The sequence below is a fragment of the Phocoena sinus genome, chromosome 1, assembly GCF_008692025.1.
Source record: "Phocoena sinus isolate mPhoSin1 chromosome 1, mPhoSin1.pri, whole genome shotgun sequence".
Taxonomy (NCBI): Eukaryota; Metazoa; Chordata; class Mammalia; order Artiodactyla; family Phocoenidae; genus Phocoena; species Phocoena sinus.
Genome location: NC_045763.1, coordinates 22749088 through 22770190, shown reverse-complemented (window position 1 = coordinate 22770190; position 21103 = coordinate 22749088). Strand labels below are relative to the sequence as shown.

The 21103-nt window shown below is 50.9% G+C and overlaps 1 protein-coding gene across 3 annotated transcripts in view; it reads right to left on the bottom strand.

Annotated features, from left to right (window-relative positions):
- EPB41 (erythrocyte membrane protein band 4.1) overlaps window positions 1–19252 on the bottom strand; it is a 203729-nt gene extending 184477 nt beyond the window's left edge. For 2 of the 3 annotated variants that reach the window (XM_032647532.1, XM_032647585.1), the window contains exon 1: window positions 19106–19252. The gene's annotated coding sequence lies outside the window, so the exon portion shown is untranslated. The remainder of the gene's footprint in view (window positions 1–19105) is intronic. The other variant, XM_032647503.1, reaches the window with a different exon arrangement.
- Window positions 19253–21103: the final 1851 nt, after the last annotated feature.

Genomic DNA, 21103 nt, shown 5'->3' with positions numbered 1-21103 from the left:
ACCCAAGCAGAGAGGCTTAGACCTGCCACGATAAGAAGCCAGGCAATCTGACATCGGAGCCTGTATATGACAGCTAGACCATCTCCTCGTATCTAATCACAGCCCCCTCACAACTCAGCTCAGCCTCTAGAAACAGACTACCTGAGTTCAATTCTGTCTCCCTAATTGTTTGCCCTACTCTGTGCTTGTTTCCGACCCATAAAAGGGGATAATAACAATTCCTACCTCATAAGAGTTATTGTAAAAATTAAATGAGTTAAAATAGGTAAAGGGCTGGGACTTCCCTAGTGGCGCAGTGGTTAAGAATCTGCCTGGGGCTTCCCTGGTGGCACAGTGGTTGAGAGTCCGCCTGCCGATGCAGGGGACATGGGTTCGTGCCCTGGTCCGGGAAGATCCCACACGCCGCAGAGCGGCTGGGCCCGTGAGCCATGGCCGCTGAGCCTGCGCATCCGGAGCCTGTGCTCCGCAACGGGAGAGGCCACAACAGTGAGAGACCCACGTACCGCAAAAAAAAGAATCTGCCTGGCAATGCAGGGGACACGGGTTCGAGCCCTGGTCCAGGAAGATTCCCACATGCCGCGGAGCAACTAAGCCCGTGTGCCACAACTACTGAGCCTGCTCTCTAGAGCCCATGAGCCACAACTACTTAGCCCATGAGCCACAACTACTGAGCCCATGAGCCACAACTACTGAAGCCTGCATACCTAGAGCCCATGCTCCACAACAAGAGAAGCCACCGCAATGAGAAACCCGCACACCACAATGAAGAGTAGCCCCCGCTCGCCACAGCTAGAGAAAAGCCCACGGCAGCAACGAAGACCCAATGCAGCCAAAAATTAATTAATTAATTAAAAAAATATATATATATATGTAAAGGGCTTAGAACAGTGCCTAGCTCGCAGTAAGATCTACCTAAGTGTTAATTACTACTGCTATCTGGAGACTAAAATATGGACTGAGAGGTGTGGGGCTCGCTGATATCATAATATATTTGGTAAGCACTCAATTGCCTGCACCGAGCTGAGCATATTACATGGTTATCTGTTTGAAACATCATAAGAGACCCTTGAGGACCACCTGACTACCCTATCTGAAACAGCCTCCACTTACACACCCTTGCCCTGCTTTAATTTTTTTTCATGGCACTTCTACCTGACTTTCTACTATATATTTACTTATTTGTCCCTCTCAATAAATTGCTTCAGTTTAGACTCACTAGACTGCAAGCTCCAGGAGGGCAGGGACTTCGTCCTCTTGCTCATCTCCCAAAACAGTGCACACTCAATAAGTATTTGCTGAACGAGCGAATGAGTTATCCCCATGTTATATATAAGGAAGCTGAGGCTTAGTTAGGTCAGGTGACTTGGCCCAGGTCATTCTGTGTACTAGGGGTGAAGCATCTGTTCTCGAATATTCTGGTCCCCTGCCTCAGGTCCTCAGGTTCGGGAGCTCTAGCTCTACCACCTCTGTGCCTCAGAGGCTTCCTTCACCTATCAGACCTGGAAATCTGGTGCCATGAAAGATAAATCCTGAAGATCAATCACAAGACAGCTCACCACTACCATCTCTGTGTTTTCCAGCAAATACAGATTCATGAAAACCAAGATTCTCTATGCCATGAAGTGCTAGGCAATGACACACTGTACTTAAAGAGGCTTCATTGGAGTGTGTAGTATTTAATAATCATCACCCTGAAAAAAAAGTGGGGATCTTAGGCTAGCAGAAAACAGCCAGACATAAGGCAGATGTAAACCACTCAAATGCAGAGTGCCGTGCAACACCACACCAAAACTGTTGACACAGGCTTTAGAATCTTAAAGGTTTCAAATCCAGTCCTCGCTTTTCATTCTTAGCCTGGAGATGAAAGGGCTTTGTAAACTGTAAAGTACTCTCCACACATGAGGGATTTTTGTTATTAGTTAGGTACACACCATCACCTGTTAGGCTAAGTGCCAGATGCTTGAGTATAGCAGGGCCCAACACATAGTAGGGGGTGAGAGGAAAAGTAATGCCCAACCCAAAGGCAGAGAAACTACCCTTACTCCTGTGCCCATCTGCCCTCTCAGAAGAGGCCTCTACATACCAGACATCCGGTCCCAGCTCACCCTGCAGAGACTGCCATTGAGTACAGGGTAAAGGTCCCAAGCACCATCTCTGAAGCTAATTTCCTAGGAAGAAACTCAGCTCCCTCCCTGCCTGCTGCTCCATGCTCACATCAGGGTTAGGGCTGTGCCATGCATGCTCCAAGCCCCAGGATGGGGTCTCTAGGGGCCATCTCTATCCCGCCTGCCAGCTGAGCCCACCTCTGCCTCCCCCACCACCCCTCCTTTTCCTTCCTAGGGAATACAGGCCCTGCAAGCTGCCTCTCAGACCCTGGAGCGGTCAAGGGCACTAAGGGAAAAAAAGAAAAAAGACAACATGAAAGGGTCCTAATCCTTCCCCATTGCAAACTGAGCTCCAGCAAAAAGCAAACACCAGCTGCACAGAAGAGGGTGAAATTAGATGGTGAAATTAGGTGGTGACCAGGGGGGAAGGCCAGGGAGAGTAGATGGGGCCTCCAATGACCTGGAAAAGATGAGATTGGAAGAAAGCCGGGGTGGGGTGGGGGAACAGTTGGGAGTCTGAACCATTCCCAAATCTGGGACGTGGGCAGATTAGGGACACAGCTGGCCTGAAGCCCCAGTGGTAGGGCTCATGGAAAACATTTGTCGGTTGTGGGGAGTGGCAAGAGATGAAGAGGGCTTTGAAAACCTGGGCCCACCAGCAAAGTGTTCTGAACAGTCACTACTGAATAAAAACCAATCCTGGTACCAAAAGTACATGAAGAGTAGAGCTTTCCGGGCTTCCCTGGTGGTGCGGTGGTTGAGAGTCCGCCTGCCGATGCAAGGGACATGGGTTCGTGCCCTGGTCCGGGAGGATCCCACATGCTGCAGAGCAGCTAGGTCCGTGAGCCATGGCCGCTGGGCCTGCGAGTCCAGAGCCTGTGCTCCTCAACGGGAGAGGCCACAACAGTGAGAGGCCCACGTATGGCAAAAAAAAAAGAGTAGAGCTTTCTATCTGGCCCATGGTAATAAAATTGCAGTCATTTTAGACCTTTTAAACACAAATGATAAATCAAACAAGCTATAACAAGGTGGAAAAATTGCTGTTTATACAGTGGTATACCTTTCTAGGGGATTATTTTCAGTAGTAGTGCTTGCATTGTTCACAGAAAATATAGTTAAGAAAAACAATTTTAATCAACATAAAGCCATCAATCAGAAATAACTACCATCAATATTTTGGTGGGAGATTTCCCTTCTAGTACCTCTCCTGACAGATATACTTTTTTTTTTTTTTTCTTTTTTTTTTTTCAGTACGCGGGCCTCTCGCTGTTGTGGCCTCTCCAATTGTGGAGCACAGGCTCTGGACGTGCAGGCTCAGCAGCCATGGCTCACGGGCCCAGCCGCTCCGCGGCATGTGGGATCTTCCCGGACCGGGGCACGAACCCGCGTCCCCTGCATCAGCAGGCGGACTCTCAACCACTGCGCCACCAGGGAAGCCCCCAGATGTACATTTTTGTTTATATATATTAAGTCATATGAAATTGCTGATTTTATAGGTTAAAATGGTCAAGTATCAGCAATTGCATATGGTTCAGCCTAATGCTTTTTTAAACTTTAGATCATATTGTTTCAGAACCAACTTTTTTCTCCTAACAATATATTATGACATCCACAGTGCCCTCAAGTGGATGTACCATCATTTAATTAAACCTAAATGTTATTAGACATTTAGGTTATTTCCCATTTTTCTCTCTTTTTATTTCTTTTTTCTTTTTCTTTCCCTTTTTTCCCCCATTTTTCTCTCTTATATACTTGACAAATATCTTTTTATCTAAATCATACCCATGATTATTTTTTCAAGCACACTGACTGCAGCATATATTTTTTAATTATAACCTACACAGCTGCCTGTGCTGGTCATTTTTTGAGATAAAAGCAAAAGAAATCAGCAGATGCAATGAAAGACAATTCCATGAATGAATACTCTTTCACATTTGAAAACACAAGAGCATGTTTTGACCTCTTTGACAGAATGCACTTTGCTTACAAAAATTGCATTAAGCTCTGTTTTAAAGAGTTCCCTGTGCACAGTAAAAGCAGAAACAGCTAAGTATGATTAAAATCCATATATTGGAGTTGGCAAGTTACGTCCTTTCTGCTGTGAAGACACTCCAAGAAACAAGGGACAGAAGGGAAGGAAGTCGAAATTGTAAAATAGGACCCAGTGGACCGTTTAGTAGGGTATTCCTTTAGGCCTCTAGATTCACAAAATGTTAGAACTGGATAGGCCCTTAGACATCATCAAGCCCAAGCTGATTTTAAACATATTGGGAAATGGGTCCAGAAACTGGAGGAGACTTGCCTGAGGTCACATAGCACAGGGGCGGCAGAGCCCAAACTTGAACCCAAGTTTTCTGACCCCTACTCCAGATTCTGTTCACTGCCTTCTTCTAAGTGCAGCTACATTTCTCGTCCAAAGCTGGAGGCCAAGCTAAACTGTACAGCCATATAACCTAGGACTGTCTGAGCCGGAAGGGACCTTAGAGATAACTTATTATTAAAAATAATGACCAAGCTTCCCTGGCGCAGTGGTTGAGAGTCTGCCTGCCGATGCAGTGGACACGGGTTCGTGCCCCGGTCCGCGTGGATCCCGCATGCCGCGGAGCGGCTGCGCCCATGAGCCATGGCCGCTGGGCCTGCGCGTCCGGAGCCTGTGCTCCACAACGGGAGAGGCCACAACGGTGAGAGGCCCGCGTACCACAAAAATATAACAAATTTAAAAAAAATTAAAAATATAATGACCACTACATTTATTAGATATTTACTATGTGCCAGTCACGTACTGAGTACTTTATATGCATTAATGCACTTAGCCGCATAAAGTGTTATTAGCCTCAATTGCAGTTGAAGAAACTACAGTCTAGAGACATTAGGTGATTTGCCCAATGTCACACAGTTTAAACGAAGTCCATCTGCTACCACTGTCCTCTGCTCCACACTGCTTTCATATCACTCTCAGGAAAGCACTTTGGAAATGAGATGAAAGAGCAACATCAACATCTGTCCCAAGACCCCAGGGAAAGGCTGTTGTGGCTGCTTCTGATTGGAGCCCTGGGCCATTCAAGGAGGGACCCAAGAATCTGACCTCCCATGACCCTCCCCAACCCCCTTCTCTCACCAGCTGGGGTATGCCTAATGTCCCTGATCCAGCCAAGCCTCCAGCTCACTCAAGCTTAACCCACTAATTCTTTATCCCTCAGGCAGGCAACCCTCCAGAGGGTTTCCCAAGAAACATGGGAACAGGCTCAGTGCCACCAGCTAGCTGAGCCCCTTCTAAACCTGCTAAAGTCAGCCTGGCCCAACCCTCCCCTGGGAGAGGGCAGAGGAGGAGCTATGGGGAAGCAGGAGGAGACTGGGTACCCAGAAATGGCCAGGTTTGACTTGCCCTAAGATCCTCCAAAGCTGCTGTGGCAGGACAGTTCCTGAGCTGTCTGTCTAGCATTTAGCTAGTCTCCATTTCTAAGCCTTCCAGTGACTGGGAGTTTTTCCACGGGGAAAAAAGAGAGAAATGACTACAAATAAGTCCAGCCTCAGCTCTGCAATAAGTTCACTGTGTGACTGTGGGCAAGTCACTTACCCTCTCTCTTAGCTCGGTCTGCCTTAACAAAATGCCATAGACTGGGTGGCTTAAGCAACAGAAACTTATATTCTCACAGTTCTGGAGGCTGGAAGTCCAAGATCAGGGTGACACCCTGGTCAGATTCTGGTAAGAGCTCTCTTCCTGGCTTGCAGACAGCCACCTCTTCTCATGTCCTCACATGGCAAAGAGAGGGGGAGCTCGCTGGTATCCCTTCTCATAAGGACACTAATCCCATCATGAGGGCCCCTCCCTCGTGACCTCATCTAATCCTAATCACCTCCCAAAGGCCCCATCTCCAAATACCATCACATTGGGATTAAGGCGTCAATGTGAATTTTGGGCAGGATGCAAATTTTCATCCATTACACCCTCTCTGGGCTCCCATTTCCACACCAATCAAATAGAGGTACCCACCCAGGATATCACCCAGGGTAGCAAGAAGGATCAATTATGTGGGAGGTGCAAAGGGTTCTTCAGATTACAAGCCCACACCTGTGCTAAGTATGATTTTTATTGTTTATTTTTATTTTTATTCTGCTATCAACCAAGCAGAAAAAAATCCCAAGGCAAAAGGCTCCCTGGAACTGAGGACATGCTGCTCCCCGCTTTCTTCATCCAGCAGACATTACTGAGCACCTCCTGTGCGTAGGCACTGGGGATCACGGGATGAATGAGATGAGACCAGTAGCACCAAGAACAAACACCTTCATCATTGTCCCATATTTGGGTGATGGCAAGAAGAGATAAAAGGATTGGGGGCTTTTAAGGTAAGCAGACCGAGGTTCAAATCAAAGCTCCACCACTGAGATGCTATGTGAGTTCAGGTGAGTCACTACTCCTCTCTTCCTTATCTATAAAATGGGGATGACATCTGCAAGCCATTGTACCAAGTACTCTTTATGCAACACGTCACTGAACCTTTACAACAGCCCCTTGAACACAGTATGACTCTAATTCCCATTGTACAGATGAGGAAACAGAATCTCAGAGAAGTGAAAAACTTACCCCAGATCACCCAGTTAGTAAGAGTCAGAGTAAGGATTCAAACCCACATCTTCCTGGCTTTATTGCTAGTACCGTCTTACAGTTTACAGATGGCCTGCATTCCTGTAATGGTCATTATAATAATACCAGCGTAAAGAGCACTCTCTATGTGCCTAGATCCTTTACCTGCGTTCCCTTATTTAGTTGTCACAACAACCCTATGGAGTGGGTACTATTTTAACCCCATTCTTTAGCTTTGGGAACTGAAGTCAGAGAGGTGAAGCAATTTGCCCAATGTCACACAGCTAAGAAGGGGTATAGTGGGGAAACCAAGTGTGTCTGACTCCAGAGCCCTATCCTTGCCCACTACACTAACCTGCCTCTCTTCCCTGGTGAAGCCAAGCAGGTGTCTATCTCTTTATCTCTGTTTGACAAATGAGAAAGCTGAGGCCCAGCAAAAGGTACTGATGTACCTACGGGGACCCAACAACTCAGCAGCTAAGCAGGGACTTGAACCCAGGCTCCTGAGTCTTAAACATAGGGTTATTTCCTCCACCCATAATACCTGAATCCTGGGCACCAGAAAATGGCCCTGTGAGCTGAACCTTTGGGAACTATACCTCCCCCAGAGGCATGGGGACCCCCCTCTAAACCAGGCTAGGCATGGAGAGCCAAGCATGTGTGGGAGAAGAAAGTCTGCAGAATACTGCCTGGGGAAGACAGCGATTGAGCTGGTCTGCAGGTGCCCCTAGCTTTGGGCACCTCTGTCTTGGTCTTCCTAAGCCATGGACCCATAGCTGGGAAGGGGGTAGTTATAGAGGAAGCCACTCCAGGCCTGGGCCCCTGCTGGCTAGCACAGCTCTTTGCTGTGATTTCTGCTGAAAAACAAAAAGCTCAATCCTCTGGGCCTAAGTGCTAATTATCAATAATGACATAATAACCATGTGGGCGCAACAGCCAAAGAGTCCCAACCAGAAATTCTGCATAGCTCAGACTCAGGAACAAAAGATCTGGGCACTCCAGCTGAAATGATGCCCTGGCAGAAAATGTCAGAAGCTAAAGGGCTTCAGGGTTGACCCAACCAAGGTATTATCTGGCAGATGGAGATGATGACCACTCATACAATTATTTATTGAGAATCTATTGTGTGTGTGTGTGTGTGTGTGTGTGTGCTCAGAATAGTGCTACACCCAGAGAGAAGAGGCTTCATTTATTCACTAATTCACTCCACAAATATTTACTGAGCACCTACTATGAACCACACACTCTTCTAGGTACAAGGGATATAACATTGAACAAGACAGACAAATATTACCATCGTCACTGAGCTTACATTCCAGTGGGGGGAGTCAAACAATGAGCAAATATTCTATAAAATATTGTATGTCAAAAAGTGATAAGTGCTGTGGAGAAAAATAAGCCAGGAGGGAGGATAGGGAGTGTTGGGGTCGTAGTGCCACACTGTTAAACAGAGTAGTCAGGAAAGGCCTTACTGAGCAGGTGACGTGTAAACAAAAAACATTGAGGAGATGAGAGAACAAGTCGTGAAAGGATCTGGGGGTAGAGTGTTCCAGGTCAAAGGACCAGCAAGTGCAAAGGCCCTGGGGTGGAAGTGTGGTTGGTGGATTCAAGGACTTGCTGCCTGAGATCATACCTCTAGTCATTAACAGAGCTGGGAGAGAAAAGGCATCAGACAGACTGATCACCCACTGTGTACATGAACTCTTGCATCTTAGGACAATTCTGGAGGTAAGGATTATGCTCACTTTTCTCACCACTTTACAGTTGAGGGAATGAGACCCACAGAAGAGAAGTAATGATCCCACATCACACATCTAGAATAGGCAGGTCTGCTTGCCTCCAGCTTTCTCCAGCCTCCCTGCTCCTCTTCTCTATGCCCTGTCTGTGCAAATCCTAAATACATATGTGTTGAGTGAATGAATGAACAGACGAATCCTGCACATTCTCAAGCCCTGCCTTCTCCGTGAACTGCTTCCTAACTGGCCTTGGCTGATTTCTTCTTGCCTCTGCTAATCTAAGAATAACAACAACAAAAATTGCAGTGTGCCAGCTATGGATGGAGTACTCTACCTGAATTATCTAATTTAGCCCTTAAGTACCTATGAGAAGGTGCTAATATTTTTCCCATTTTGTAAATGAGAAAACTAAAGCTCACTGAGGTAAAACAACTTGCTAGAGGTCCCACAGCTGGTCAGTGATGAAACTGCGACTCAAACTGAGCTCTGTTGGCCCTTCTTTTAATCCTGTAATGTTAGTAGAAACCTCTGACATCAATCCATCCCCTTCCTTTTAGAAAACAGAAGACAGAGGCTCAGAGAGGTCAGGAAGAGCTGGGTAAGGGCCACAGCCCTCCAGCCCCCAGTCTGGTGGTCCTTCTACTCTTCCACATTTGGGGCTGTGGACCAGGTTTGCCCTTCTAGGCCTATTTCACGGCCTCTGCAAAAGTCTTAGTGTCGTCTTGGCTGCCTGAGGGCAGTTCCAGGGAACTCAGAGTCCACCTCTGTCCCCTCAGCCCTCAACTGTCTCCACAGTAAAATCAGCTGAGGCCTGGGTAATGCAAGACCCTTCTGACTCTGCTTTTCAAAGTACTGGCAGTGGCATTTGATCAGAGGAGGCTGCGGAAGGGAAACTCTGTCCTCATGTGGCTCCTGGAAGAGAGACCATGCAGGCTTGGTGCCAGGAGGGCAGAGATGGGCAAGGGGCAGAGGCCAAAATCAGGCCAAGGGTGAGGATAGAGTGTTCTAGCCAACTAGGAAGGGGGAGGTGGGGGAGAGGGGGCAAAAGATGCTGAGCCTCTGGCTTTAAAACCAGTTTATTGGGTGTCATCAGTTCAACAAGAAACTGTATCAAATACTCCAGGTTCCTAGACTGGGAAGAGGTAGGGCAGAAGAAGGTTCTCAGAGGCAGCAGTTACGACAGCAGTCACAGTTGCTACCTACCACTGAGGCCTCATAATGCTGAACCCTGGACCAAGTGCTTTATCTACGTTATTGCCAATCCTCACAGTAAAATCAGCCCCATTCCACAGCAGAGGAAACTGAGGCTCAGGGAGGTGAAATGATAGCCAACGTCAAAACCATTCACAGGATAGTACAAAAAGGGTCCGGAGACCTAGGTTCCTGCTGCATGACCTTGCGCCATCAGCCACCTGCTCTGATCTGAGGTTCCTGCGTCTGTGCCAAAAGGGACTTGGTCACCAGCCTTTGCTGTAAAATCCACGAGGCTCAGGGATCCAGTTCTGCCCAGACTATGGGGCCTCCCACAGATACGGGACATCACTCTGCTGCTGGCTTTGGCCTCTAGCCCAGGAGGGGCCTCTAGGGTGGGGAGTTGGGGAGAGCCCTGCCCTCAAGACTGAGCATCCTTGGGCCTGAGGCCAAGGCGGGGCAAGGGGTAAGAGGGAGCAAGCTCGGCAGTGGGCCAGGACCCCTCTGGAGATTGGGCTTGTTTCTTAATCCTTTCCTTCCTTTGCTGGCCAGAGCTCACTGTCAGGAGAGGCAGGGGAAGCAGTGGGTGGGACCAGAGAGACCAAGGAGTCCAAAGCATGATGATTTAAGTAGAGTTGCTTCTGATGGGTGCACATTACATTCAGACACTGTACAAGGCCATTTGTGGAGATCACCTCATTGAAGCCTCCACCCTTCCCTGTGAGGAAGGCTGCTGTCCCCATTTTACTGAGGTGGAAACTGAGGTTCAGAGAGGGCAAATGACCGAAGGCCACACAACTTATAAGTGGCAGAGCCAGCAGGGAACCCAGGTTGTTAACTCCTGAGAGAGGCAGCCACTGGGTGTGACTAGAGTGGGGGTAAGAAGGGACAAGGAGGGAAGGAGGGGGGATGGGAGAGGAGGAGGGTGGAAAGGGCGCTGGCAGTCTCTATGAAGGGAGCAGGCAGTTATGAAGATGCAGGAAGGAGAGAGTAGCAAGCGATCATCTCCAAAGCAATGTGTGATCTAGGTCTGCTTCCCTGTCCATCCTCACCTCCCATCACCACCTACCTCTCCCTTTTTGCTCCGGCCATACCAAACTACGTACTTAGGACCCAAGCACATCGTGTAGGTTCAAGCCTTCACGCACGCTCTTGCCTATGCCTAGAAATCTGTTCCCTCCACTGCCCACCTAGAGAGCTGTTATTCATCCTTCAAGTCCCAGCTTAGCTGTCTCTTCCCCTGAGGCTTAGAGTTAAGCACCTGCTGGGCTGGGCTCGCTCTGAAGTGCTTCATGCTTCCTGAAGGGCAAGAACCCCCTCCGAGTCATCTTTGTGCCCCCAGAACCTAGTACACAGTCCATGCTCAATAGATGTATGTTGTCTATACTTGTATTTTATCACTGAAACTTTGAGGAAGGCAAAACAGGTTTTCTTGTCCTCTCTCTCAAGGCGCGGACAACAGGGCAAGAGAGGGAGTGACGTCCAGGGGCCACACAGACATTCAGTGACACTGGCAGGGCTAGAACCCAAGGCTTGTCTGCACCTCACAGCCCCTGTCCAGCCTCCACCCCAAAGAGCTGTCTTCCCTGCTAGACCTACCAGGTTCACCACAAGGGACCCTCAAGGCAGAAGTAGGGGGCATGGGCCCTAGGGAAACTGAGGCAGAAGGTGGCAAGGAGCAGACAAGTGGCTTTTACCCCCTGACCCAGCTGTGTCCCTCAGCCAGAGACCCCAGCAGGCCCCATCACCCCCAGACCTAAGACCTCACCCTGCCCACTGCAGTTTAGCTCGCCCTGCTGGCTCTGCTTCCTGGACAGAGCTCACAACCCCCCGCTGCTCCCCATTCCGTGGCTCAGCCCCAGGCCCTATGCCTCAGCATCACTCACCTGGAGAGTTGCCCCTGCCCCTTCCCTCCTCTCTGTCCTCCACACAAGGTGATCCTTCCGAAATAAAAGCCTGGCCACGCCATTCCCCTGCTTCATACCCAATGGTCCCCCATGGCCTCTGGGCCAAGTTCCCTAACTCCCCTGAGCCTGTCTCTCCAGCCGCATCCCCCCAAGTGCAGGTCACGGCTCAGTACCTTGGCAAAGCAGTTCCTTCCACTAGGAATGCCCTTTCTCCTGGTCTTTGCCTGAGGAGATGTTCACAGTTCACACTTTAGTGCTTCAATCAAAGGTGGAGTTGGTAGTTTCTGTGTCCTCCTCCCCAACCAGACTCTGAGCTCCCAGGCGAGGAGGCAGTTGGGGGCAGAGGTGACACAGATTCACCTCTGTGCCCCATGCCCAGCACAGGGCCTGGCACAGAGTGGGTATGAATGAAAGCAGATGGCTAGGAAAGGGAGGTACATTCCTACTTCCAAGAGGCCTCCTCCCTCCCTATATGCAGGTGACTTTCAGAACCTGTTAGATTGGTTACTACCTGCCTGTCCCCAGCGGGTTCCTCCCAGGCCTGGTCTCCATTGTCTCAAGAGGGATATCTTTGTAATCCCAAAATAATACTCATAATTATAACTATAATAACAATAATTACTATCATTGAGTACTCACCATGTGCCTTATGTGCATTATGTAATCCTCATAAGAACTCTTAAGAGGTAGGTAGTTTCTTTTTCTATCCCCATTTTACAGATAAGCAAACTAAGTCTCTACGAGGTTAAATGTCTTGCCCAAGGTCACACAACTAGTAAGCGATAGATGCAGGATTCAAAGCCAGGTCTGTCTGACTCTCAACAACTACACTGGCAGGCCTTCTCCTGCTTTCTGTTCTCTTCTTTCTTGAAAACTCTTGGAGCACCAGGCTGGGTGGGGGTACTGTGCGTGTGTGTGTGTGTGTGTGTGTGTGCACGTGTGTGTGCGCGTGTGTGCGCGCGCGCATGCACGTATGTGAGTGTGTGTGTGTGTGTGTGTGTATCTATATATTCAGCAAACAGCCCAGCAGCCCCCACCAGTACTGTGCTGGGCAATGGAGATGGACAGAGAAGACCCAGACCCAGCCTCTGCCTCCTTTGGGGAAGTGAGAGGGTTTCACACTAATAATTGCGGCCTTAGGGTGAGCAGATTTGGGTCTGAGCCCCAGCTCCACCCCTAAATAACCATGTGACTCTAGGTAACTCACTTGATTTACTCTACACCAATTCCCTCATCCATAAAGTTGAGGCCATAATGCCTACCTCATAGGGTCACTGGGAGGACTAGATGAGATAATGTGTCTAAAATAACAAAACAACCAGCCCAGCATATGAAAAATATCCAATAAGTGGCAATAGTACATATGATGACTAGAGAGTCTCAGGATCCCTCGGCCAAGGTGGGATGCAATTCTCCAGGGCCCTCCCTGGAGCCTCCTCAGCCAGGGCCAAATAGTAATAGTGATGATGATTCCTACTCCACCCATTTGCTCACTGAATAATCCTTCAAGGGAAGTATGCTTTATTAACCCTATTTTACAGGTGAGGTAACTGAGGCCCAGAGAAGGTGGTTTACTGAACCAAGTCACACAGCAAAAAATGGCAGAGCTGGGACCTCCACTCAGCTACTTCCACACTGGGCAGAAGCCAGCCCTTATCCCTGGGCCCTGGCCAGCCTGCTGGGGAGTCTGGGGTTCCTGACTCCTAGAGTCTAGTTCCACCCAGGTGGGAAGTTAAAAGTAGGAGAAAGTAGCCAAAAAGAGGAACACTTTACTTAGTCCTCTCCCAGAATGAGCCCAGGCCTGGGAGAAAACCAACAGCTACCAAGCAGGGCCCTGTGCCCCGCACTTCTCACTGGCTCCTTCCCACGCCCGTGTGGGGCAAGTGCTATGATATGCATGTCGCAGATGAGGTCTCCAAGACTCAGAGAGGTTAGTGACTTATCCAAGATCACACAGCTAGGAAAGTGGCAGTCCTAGGAGGCAGAGTCCCTCCTCCTCATCCCTCCCTCCTTCAGCCCCAGACCTCCCCAGCCGACCCACCCTTCTGATGAAATCCAGAGGCTCTGCCACTCCTTCCCCAGGCCTAAGCAGAGGCCCTGAGTCTCGCTGCCTAGGCCCCTCTCTCTGCTGACTGATGCCTCCTTGGTACTTGATCCCACACTCAGTTCGGAGGACCCAGAACTCACTTAACAGAGACCTGGCCCCCAAGGAATGCACAATCTGGGGAGCAAAGAGGGGACTCATGCTCACTGAGCCCCTCTAAGGCTGGGCACTTCATATGCATTAGCCATTTAATCCAATACACAGCACAACGACGGGTGCATAGTGATGCTGAATTAATATTTTCTTTCATTCAGAAATATTCATTGCGTACCTACTATGAGCCACTCTATCCTCGGTGCTGGGATACAGCAGTGCACAGGTGAATAAACATCCCGGCCCTCGTGGGGCTTACGAGAATAAAAGAATAAACATACTTGTGTCAGGTAGGTGTTAATATTCCCACTTTACAGATGCAAAATGGAGACGCAAAGAGCCACCCATCAGTGGCTAAAACCAGATGCAAAAATCACTGCATCAGTGTGTCAGGAGTCTGGAAAGAAGTCAGCTGGTTGTGATAGGATCCTAACTTCAGAGTTAGGATTTTCCCTCAGCTCTTCCTCCCCCACCCCGGGACTCCCTCTACACCTCCCAGTGGCCTCAGAGCCACAGGACGCGCATTAGAATAAAGCCCATGTGGCAGTTACTTAGCCAAACCAGTACTCACCCAGAAGCAGCCATGGGGTCACGCAGCCATTGGGGGAGAAGCCGTGGAGTCATCGCCGCAGTGGCACATGGAAGCAAAGGACAGCAGTGAGATACAAGCACAGCCAACAAACAAGTCTTTGGGGCCCCTCTTTGGCCTGAGCCTGGGCCCGGGGGGAAACCCTGCCCTTCCCTCTGCCTCCGGGGCTCTTTGGGGCAGATACCGTCTTAGTCAGCAGTCTGATAATCTGATAATCTACCCTGAGCTCATCGGGTCTCCATGGGCTCAGCCCACTGGAGGCAGCAGGATCCCTGCAGACAAACATTAGCTGAGTACCTACTGTGTGCCAGGTGTTGGTCCCTGCCCTCATGGAACCCTACAGTCAGTGAGGAAGCAATCTCATAAATAATAACTGAATTACAACTGTGGTGAGTGCTTCAAGGAGGAGACTTGAGAACTCGGGGTCATACCCTGGCTCTACCATGTACTAGCTTGGTGACATTGGGCCTATTTCTTGACTTCTCTGTGTCTCAGATTTTCATCTGTAAAATGCAGAGCGTATTAGTACCCACCTCCAGGGTTGTTGTGAAGATTAAGTAAGTTAATATATGTAAAACATTTTGAACAATGCTTGGCACACAGTAACACAGCAAACTTCATAAATCTTAGCTACTGTTATCACAGGGAGCTGTAAGCATGGGTTTCAGAGAGATCTGGTGTGGGTCAGGCCACCATCTACCTGAGAAGGTAGAGACTAAAGGAGACAGCGAGAGGTGAAGCTCTGAGCCCAGTGCCTGGTGTATGGTAACAAATTACTCAATAAATAGTGGTGACATTCTTAGGGTTGTTCTCCAGTGCATCACCCCAGGGTAAAGCATCTCAGCAGCACTGCTGTCAGAAATGCTCCCTCCCCACAAACACACACCCAGAAGTGCAGCTTTGGACTGAAAAATAACCAGCACCCACATTCTCACCTGATCCCACAAATGCCACATCTCCTTTGACCTTCACAATGACCCCGGAAGTGGACAAAGGCAAAATTATTACTCTTCCCATTTTACAGATGAGGACAGTGAGGTGAAGGGACTCCTCTCTGTGTGTTCTTGGCCGCTCACTTCACATCTCCAAGACTAGTTAAGTGGTCAAGCCAGGATTCCAACTGGCATCTGCCTGGATGTTGTTCTCTAGGTCTTCCCATCCATTTTGCCCTTCAGTCTCTGCCATACTAGCTGTCCAGCCCCAGACAAGCCTTTGAACCTCTCCAACCTCAGTCCCTTCATCTAAAATAGTTGCTGTCAAACAGCCAGCCCAGGATCCAAGCTGTTCCTGACCCAAATTCTCCCTCCGCAGGCTCAGCCACTACTACCCAACCCCTCCTCTAACCCTTGACCCCATCACCAACCTTAGCCACTCACCCACAGGCCAAGGAATGTCTGTACTCAACTACTCTAAACCCATGCTTTACAGATGGAGAAAGTGAGGTCCAAATTGGCCACATACCTAGGGCTGCCTTTCAGTGCCCAGCTCTTGCACTGAGCATAGGCAGGTGGGGCTGGCCCTCTGGAGAAACTCCCTGTGAGGCCCTGACCCCCAAGTTGCTCCTTCTGCTTCTTTCTCCCCTTACTGGAACCAGTGGGCACCCACAGAGCCTGTCCCCCACCTCCCCAGCCTGAACAGCCCAGAGCTCTGAGCTCACCCAGCAGGGGTCAGGCAGGTTCTGCAGGTAAGGGCTAAGCAATGTGGGCACCTCAGTACCTATGGGGTGGAGTCTCCCCCTTTTAGCTGAGTCTGGGCTTTGGAGGCAGACAGACCTGGCTTAGAATCCAGCCACTTCCTAGCTGTGTGACTTTGGTCAAGTCAATTCACTCCCTGAACTCCTGTGAAATAAGGATAATACCTATTCCCTCACGAGGATGTAAGAATTATGAGGAATACGTAATGTTGCATATTAAAGGCTTGGCACAGAGCGCCATGCACTCTGTAAGTGCTCGAGCGGCTGCAGTTCCAACTGTGATTCGAGAACACAGGCCAAGAACAGGACTTGGGGGCCCAACACACTCAACCTTGCCCTTACCCCATTCTCTCCCCCTCCCCTCATGTGGGGTGGGGGTAGTCCCAAACCAGGTCCCGGAGGCTGTAGTAACAGGCGCCGGAAGATCCTTAGAGACTCTAGGCTCATCTGGCCTTCTCATTTCACAGAAAGAGAAACTGAGACCCAGGGAGAAAAGTGACTGCCCACAGACTATCAGGGAGTGGAATCCTGCCCCATTAATATAAATCTTAGGCCCCGGGGAAATTCTGAATGCCCCATCCCCCGGGGACTATAATAAAGGTCCACTCTGCAAATCCCCAACAAATCTCAGGCCACCATGACCTCTATGGTGAGTCTTTCATGGGTATCCTTTCAGCTCTTTGACCAGCTGACCCATATATGTCATACAGTAGGTGCTCAGGAAAGGCTTAGGGAATAACCACATGAAATTACTCTTTGGTTCCACAGCTCTGCTCAGGCTCCCCCTCCAGAGGTCTCTTCTTGCATCTCCCTTCCTCACTTCCACCACAGCCCGCTTCTGTCTCAGGTCCTATCAGCTGTACCCAACTCCAGCCAGCAGAGCTCTGCGCCTCCAGAGGCCTGTACTGTATCAGCATCTTCCCAGCCAGGCTGGGAGGTTCCTGCCCAGCAGAGTCAGCCAGGCTCCCTGCCAGGGTCCACTCTGCAAAGGGGGTGCTGGCCTTGCCCTGCTAGGGGCCCCACCCCCACTGGCCTAGGGAGTGGGGCAGCCTGGGAGCTTCGATTGGCACCTGGGGCCTTCAGGAGGGAGGCCAGCCTGGTCTAGGCAGTTCAGGGATGGGCTGAGCAGGAAACACATGCGTGTCACCCACACACCCAGGCACTCCTCCTGCATCCCACATTGCTAGGAACTGGCAGGCTCTGCCTGTCTCTCCTATATACCCAGAGGAAACCTCAGGGCTTCCTCACTCTATTCCTTTCTTAAAACACCCCTGTTGGCCTGTTCCCAGAACAGTTACCATTCTGGTCACTGCACATGCTTTGCCTCATTTGATTCTGCTAATGCCTGTAAGATCTGGAGGCATTAGGAGGAACCTGGGGCTCAGAGAGGTGAAGTGATTCATGCAAGGTCACATAGCAAGGAAGTGACAGGACCAGGATTCAAACCCAGTTCTGCTGCATGTAAAGCCTACAGGGTGCCAGAAGTCCCCTTCTGTCCCTCCTCTCTGCTCCCTACAGCTTCTGGATGCCCTTCTTCCCAAAACTTCCACCCCCTCTGCAAAGTCTCTCCTCCCCCATCCTAGGCAGAATTAACAATTACCACCTCATAGCTGCTATTAACACCTTGTTTACATGCACCTGACAGCAGCAGGTACACCTTGTTTACATGCACCGGACAGCAGCCAGTATGGGAGTTATTTCTGAGGTGTCTGTCTCTCTGACACTCAGGAGGGACCTGAAAGCAGGGAGTGATCCCAGTAAGTGCTCCTTAGACCTGAGAATCTGTCACTTCTATCTCCACCCTCCCCCGCCCCCCATGCAAAAGTCCTCTGGCCTCCTCCTGTTGATCGCCTGCCCACGCCAGTCCCCAGGCCTGTAACTGGGGTGAAGTTGGGAGCATGCAGTAACATCAGGGGCACTGTGCCAGTGCTCTGGCCCCTCCCCGGCCCCACCCTCTTCCCTTCAGTAGCTGAGCATCTAGCCTGACCTGACACCAGGCAGTTCTCACAGGGACTCCCAGCTTCCCTAAGCCCAAGCCCAGGTCAGGCTCTCCCCAAGCCTCCTCCTGGAGAAAATGACTCCAGAAGCAGAGAGGGGTCTGCCTTCAGCCCTAATCCGGGAACTTAAGGGTGTCACATTCAGCCACTCCCTCCCAGAAGAAGCTGTGGGCCTCGGAGTAACCTCCCCCAGTCCCACGGGGTAGTCCTCCCCTCCCGCCTTCTGGGGCAAGCTAGGGCTGAGGTCGATCTGGACAAGTCCCGGCCCTCAATTTGCTGGAGGGGAGAAGTCCTATCCTACCCCCAAAGAGGCGGGGTCTCTCTTTGGGGGTAAGATAGGAAAGTGTAGGCGAGGGCAGAAAACTCTCGGAGAAAGACAGAGGACAGGGACAGGGAGAGACTGGGCCACACAGAGGAGATAAGAGACACAGGGAACCGCGGGCAAGCAGGAACCAGAGGACGACAGAGAGACCCGGCCGACTGGAGACAGAGAGAAGTCTCCTAGACCAAGCCTGGAAGGGAGCGTGTGCGTCCAGGGCGGCGACCGGAGAGCCACCCTGGAGGGCAGAGCCTGCGCCCCAGCTCACGGGTTCCTCAGTCCGGAAACTCAAAGTCAGTTACGTAAGGGCCGGAGGGGCCCTGGGCCCGGGTGCCCCCTCCCGCTGCACGCCGCCCGCCCGCCCGCTCCGCCGGCGCTGCAGCTGGCCCGGCAGGAGCACTCGGGGCCCGACAGGGCGGGGTTGGGGGGGAGGGCTGGGCTGCAGCACTACTTAGAGACACGCCCGCCGGCACCTAACCCGGGACCCCCGACCCAGACAAGCCCGGGACCGGTTGGGACCGCCAGCGCCGAGTCCATCTCCGGACGCGAGCTCTCGGACCCGCTTCCCGTCGCCCCTGCCCCTCCCCGCACTCCGAACTTCGAGACGCCCAGGCCCCTCTGGACCCCCAGTTCGGAACTTGGAACCCGGGACTCCTAGAGCCCCCGATCCCGACCCCTAGCACCAGATCTCTCCCCACCCGCGGGACGGCCCGGGCCCTAGGGAGTGGGTCCATCCGTCTCTCACCCCGTCCCTCCCGGGGTCGGCCCCGGGCGGTCCGGGCTCACCTGGGCCGGATGGGGCGGAGACCTGGCTGGGCCGGGCCGGGCCGCGTTCTCGCCCTCCGCCACTCTCGCCCTTTAAGAGGTTCCTGCCACTTTGCCCCGCCGGGGGCCTCCACCTGCACTGACAGGGCAACTCCGGCTTGAGGCCCCGCCCCCGACCCGGGGCGCCTTCTGATTGGCGCAGGCAACTGCCAGTCAGCGGGGCGGCGTGGGGGAAAGAGCCAGGCACTATGAGCGTCGCAACCGGGAAGGGGCGGGGGCTGCAGGTGCGGCCAGACCGGACGCCTAGCTCTGGGCGGCAGGGTGCTGACCCTTTGGGTCTGGGGAGGGTCGGGCAGAGAGCTGCTGGATTGGCTGGTGTGGTGTCTGACGTCATATGGCGAAAGTATGGTGCAATTTGCCACGTGGTGCTACCCTTAAGGCTGGAAGGGAGATAGGGAGTTGGTCATAAGGGACCTAGGAAAGTGACCCTGGCGAGGACCCCTTGGTGGCCTGTCCCACCTGTGTGACCTCGAGCGAGTCACTTCTCTGAATCTGAATTTCCTCAACTATAAATCTTACAATGTTTTCCTAAGAATTAGCGATATATGTTAAGTGTCAAGGGCAGGTCTGTCACACAGTTGGTGGCGTTCAGTAAATGTGGGTTCTCCCTTCATCCCCATCTTGCCACTCTTCTCAGAGACTTTCCCCCTCCTGATTGTCCATCCCATCAGCGCTGGAAGGGGCTTACATAGTCACTGGTCCAAGTCCCCTCCCCTCTTTACCTCATTTCGGACCTGTTCTCACATACTTCCAATGACAGGAAGCTCACCACCTACCAGTCAGGCCGCCTTCATTTTAAAAACGTCCTGAGACTTCAAAAGCTCTGCCTAAAATTAAGGCCAGCTCTGCCCTTTAGGAGTCCTGCCCACAGAGAACAAACCTAATCCCTCTTCCATGTTGAGGAATCAAAGAATCATAAAATCATAGGATATTTCAGGTTGGAGAGCCATGGAGAGCTAATCACTTCTGGGGGCAAATGGAGCATACTGAAGCTCACTGAGGACTAGTGACTTCCTATGACTTCAGTGGTCTTCCTATTAGATGGACTCTGGAATCAGACTGCCTTAGTCTCAGAACCCAACACTGCTACTTACAAGCTGTGTTGTTAAATGAAATAATCCATGTAAAGTACTAAGAACAGTGCCAGTCTCAGGGTAAGCATCCAAAAAGTGTTAGCCTTTATTATGATTATTGATGTTAACGTTATATCAAAGTTATAAATTCATGGTTTGCTCCCCCAAATTCACTGAAGCCTCCTCTGAGCCAAGTCTTGTTTTAGTTTTCAGGGCCCTGGTCCCTGCCTTCAAGAGGCTCACAGTCTAGCAGAGAAGGGTCTGAGCCCCTAGATCTAGGGGATGCTTTCTGATAAAGGTGCACAGGCTCCAATGCACCACAGAATCTCTAGTTCCTTTAACCAGAAATCTGGACACTTGAGACCCTTTCAGTCCTTCGCCCAGTGGACCCCACAGGGAAAGCTGACACACACACCCAGGTTCCCAAGCCTACTGAGGCACCTTTCACTTGTCCACATTCTCACCTGCCCACCAGGTGATATTGCCCAGTGTTACGAGTTTGGGATTTGGAGGCAATCGAGTCTAGGCTCTTCATCTTACCAGCTTCGTACCTCTGGGCAAATCACTTTCCCTCTGGATTAATAATAGCCCCAACTTCATATAGAACTGTTTCGAAAATTAAATGAGAGTATGTGAAAATACATAAGCAAATACCCGGATGGATCCAATGTTAGTTTTTAATTGCTCCCACATGTGTTCATTCACCTGGGAGAAAGCAGGCTGTGAATGCCTTGATCTAGCCTCGGCAAAAGGGGTTTCCTCCCCCTACACCCCCCTCTTCTCTGCTCCTCAATCGAAGGAGCCGGGCGAGGAGAATCCCGCAGCGGCCCAGACTAGGCTATTCTAAGTAGCTGCTGCAGGCCCCGCCCCCTCCCGGATTGGGGCT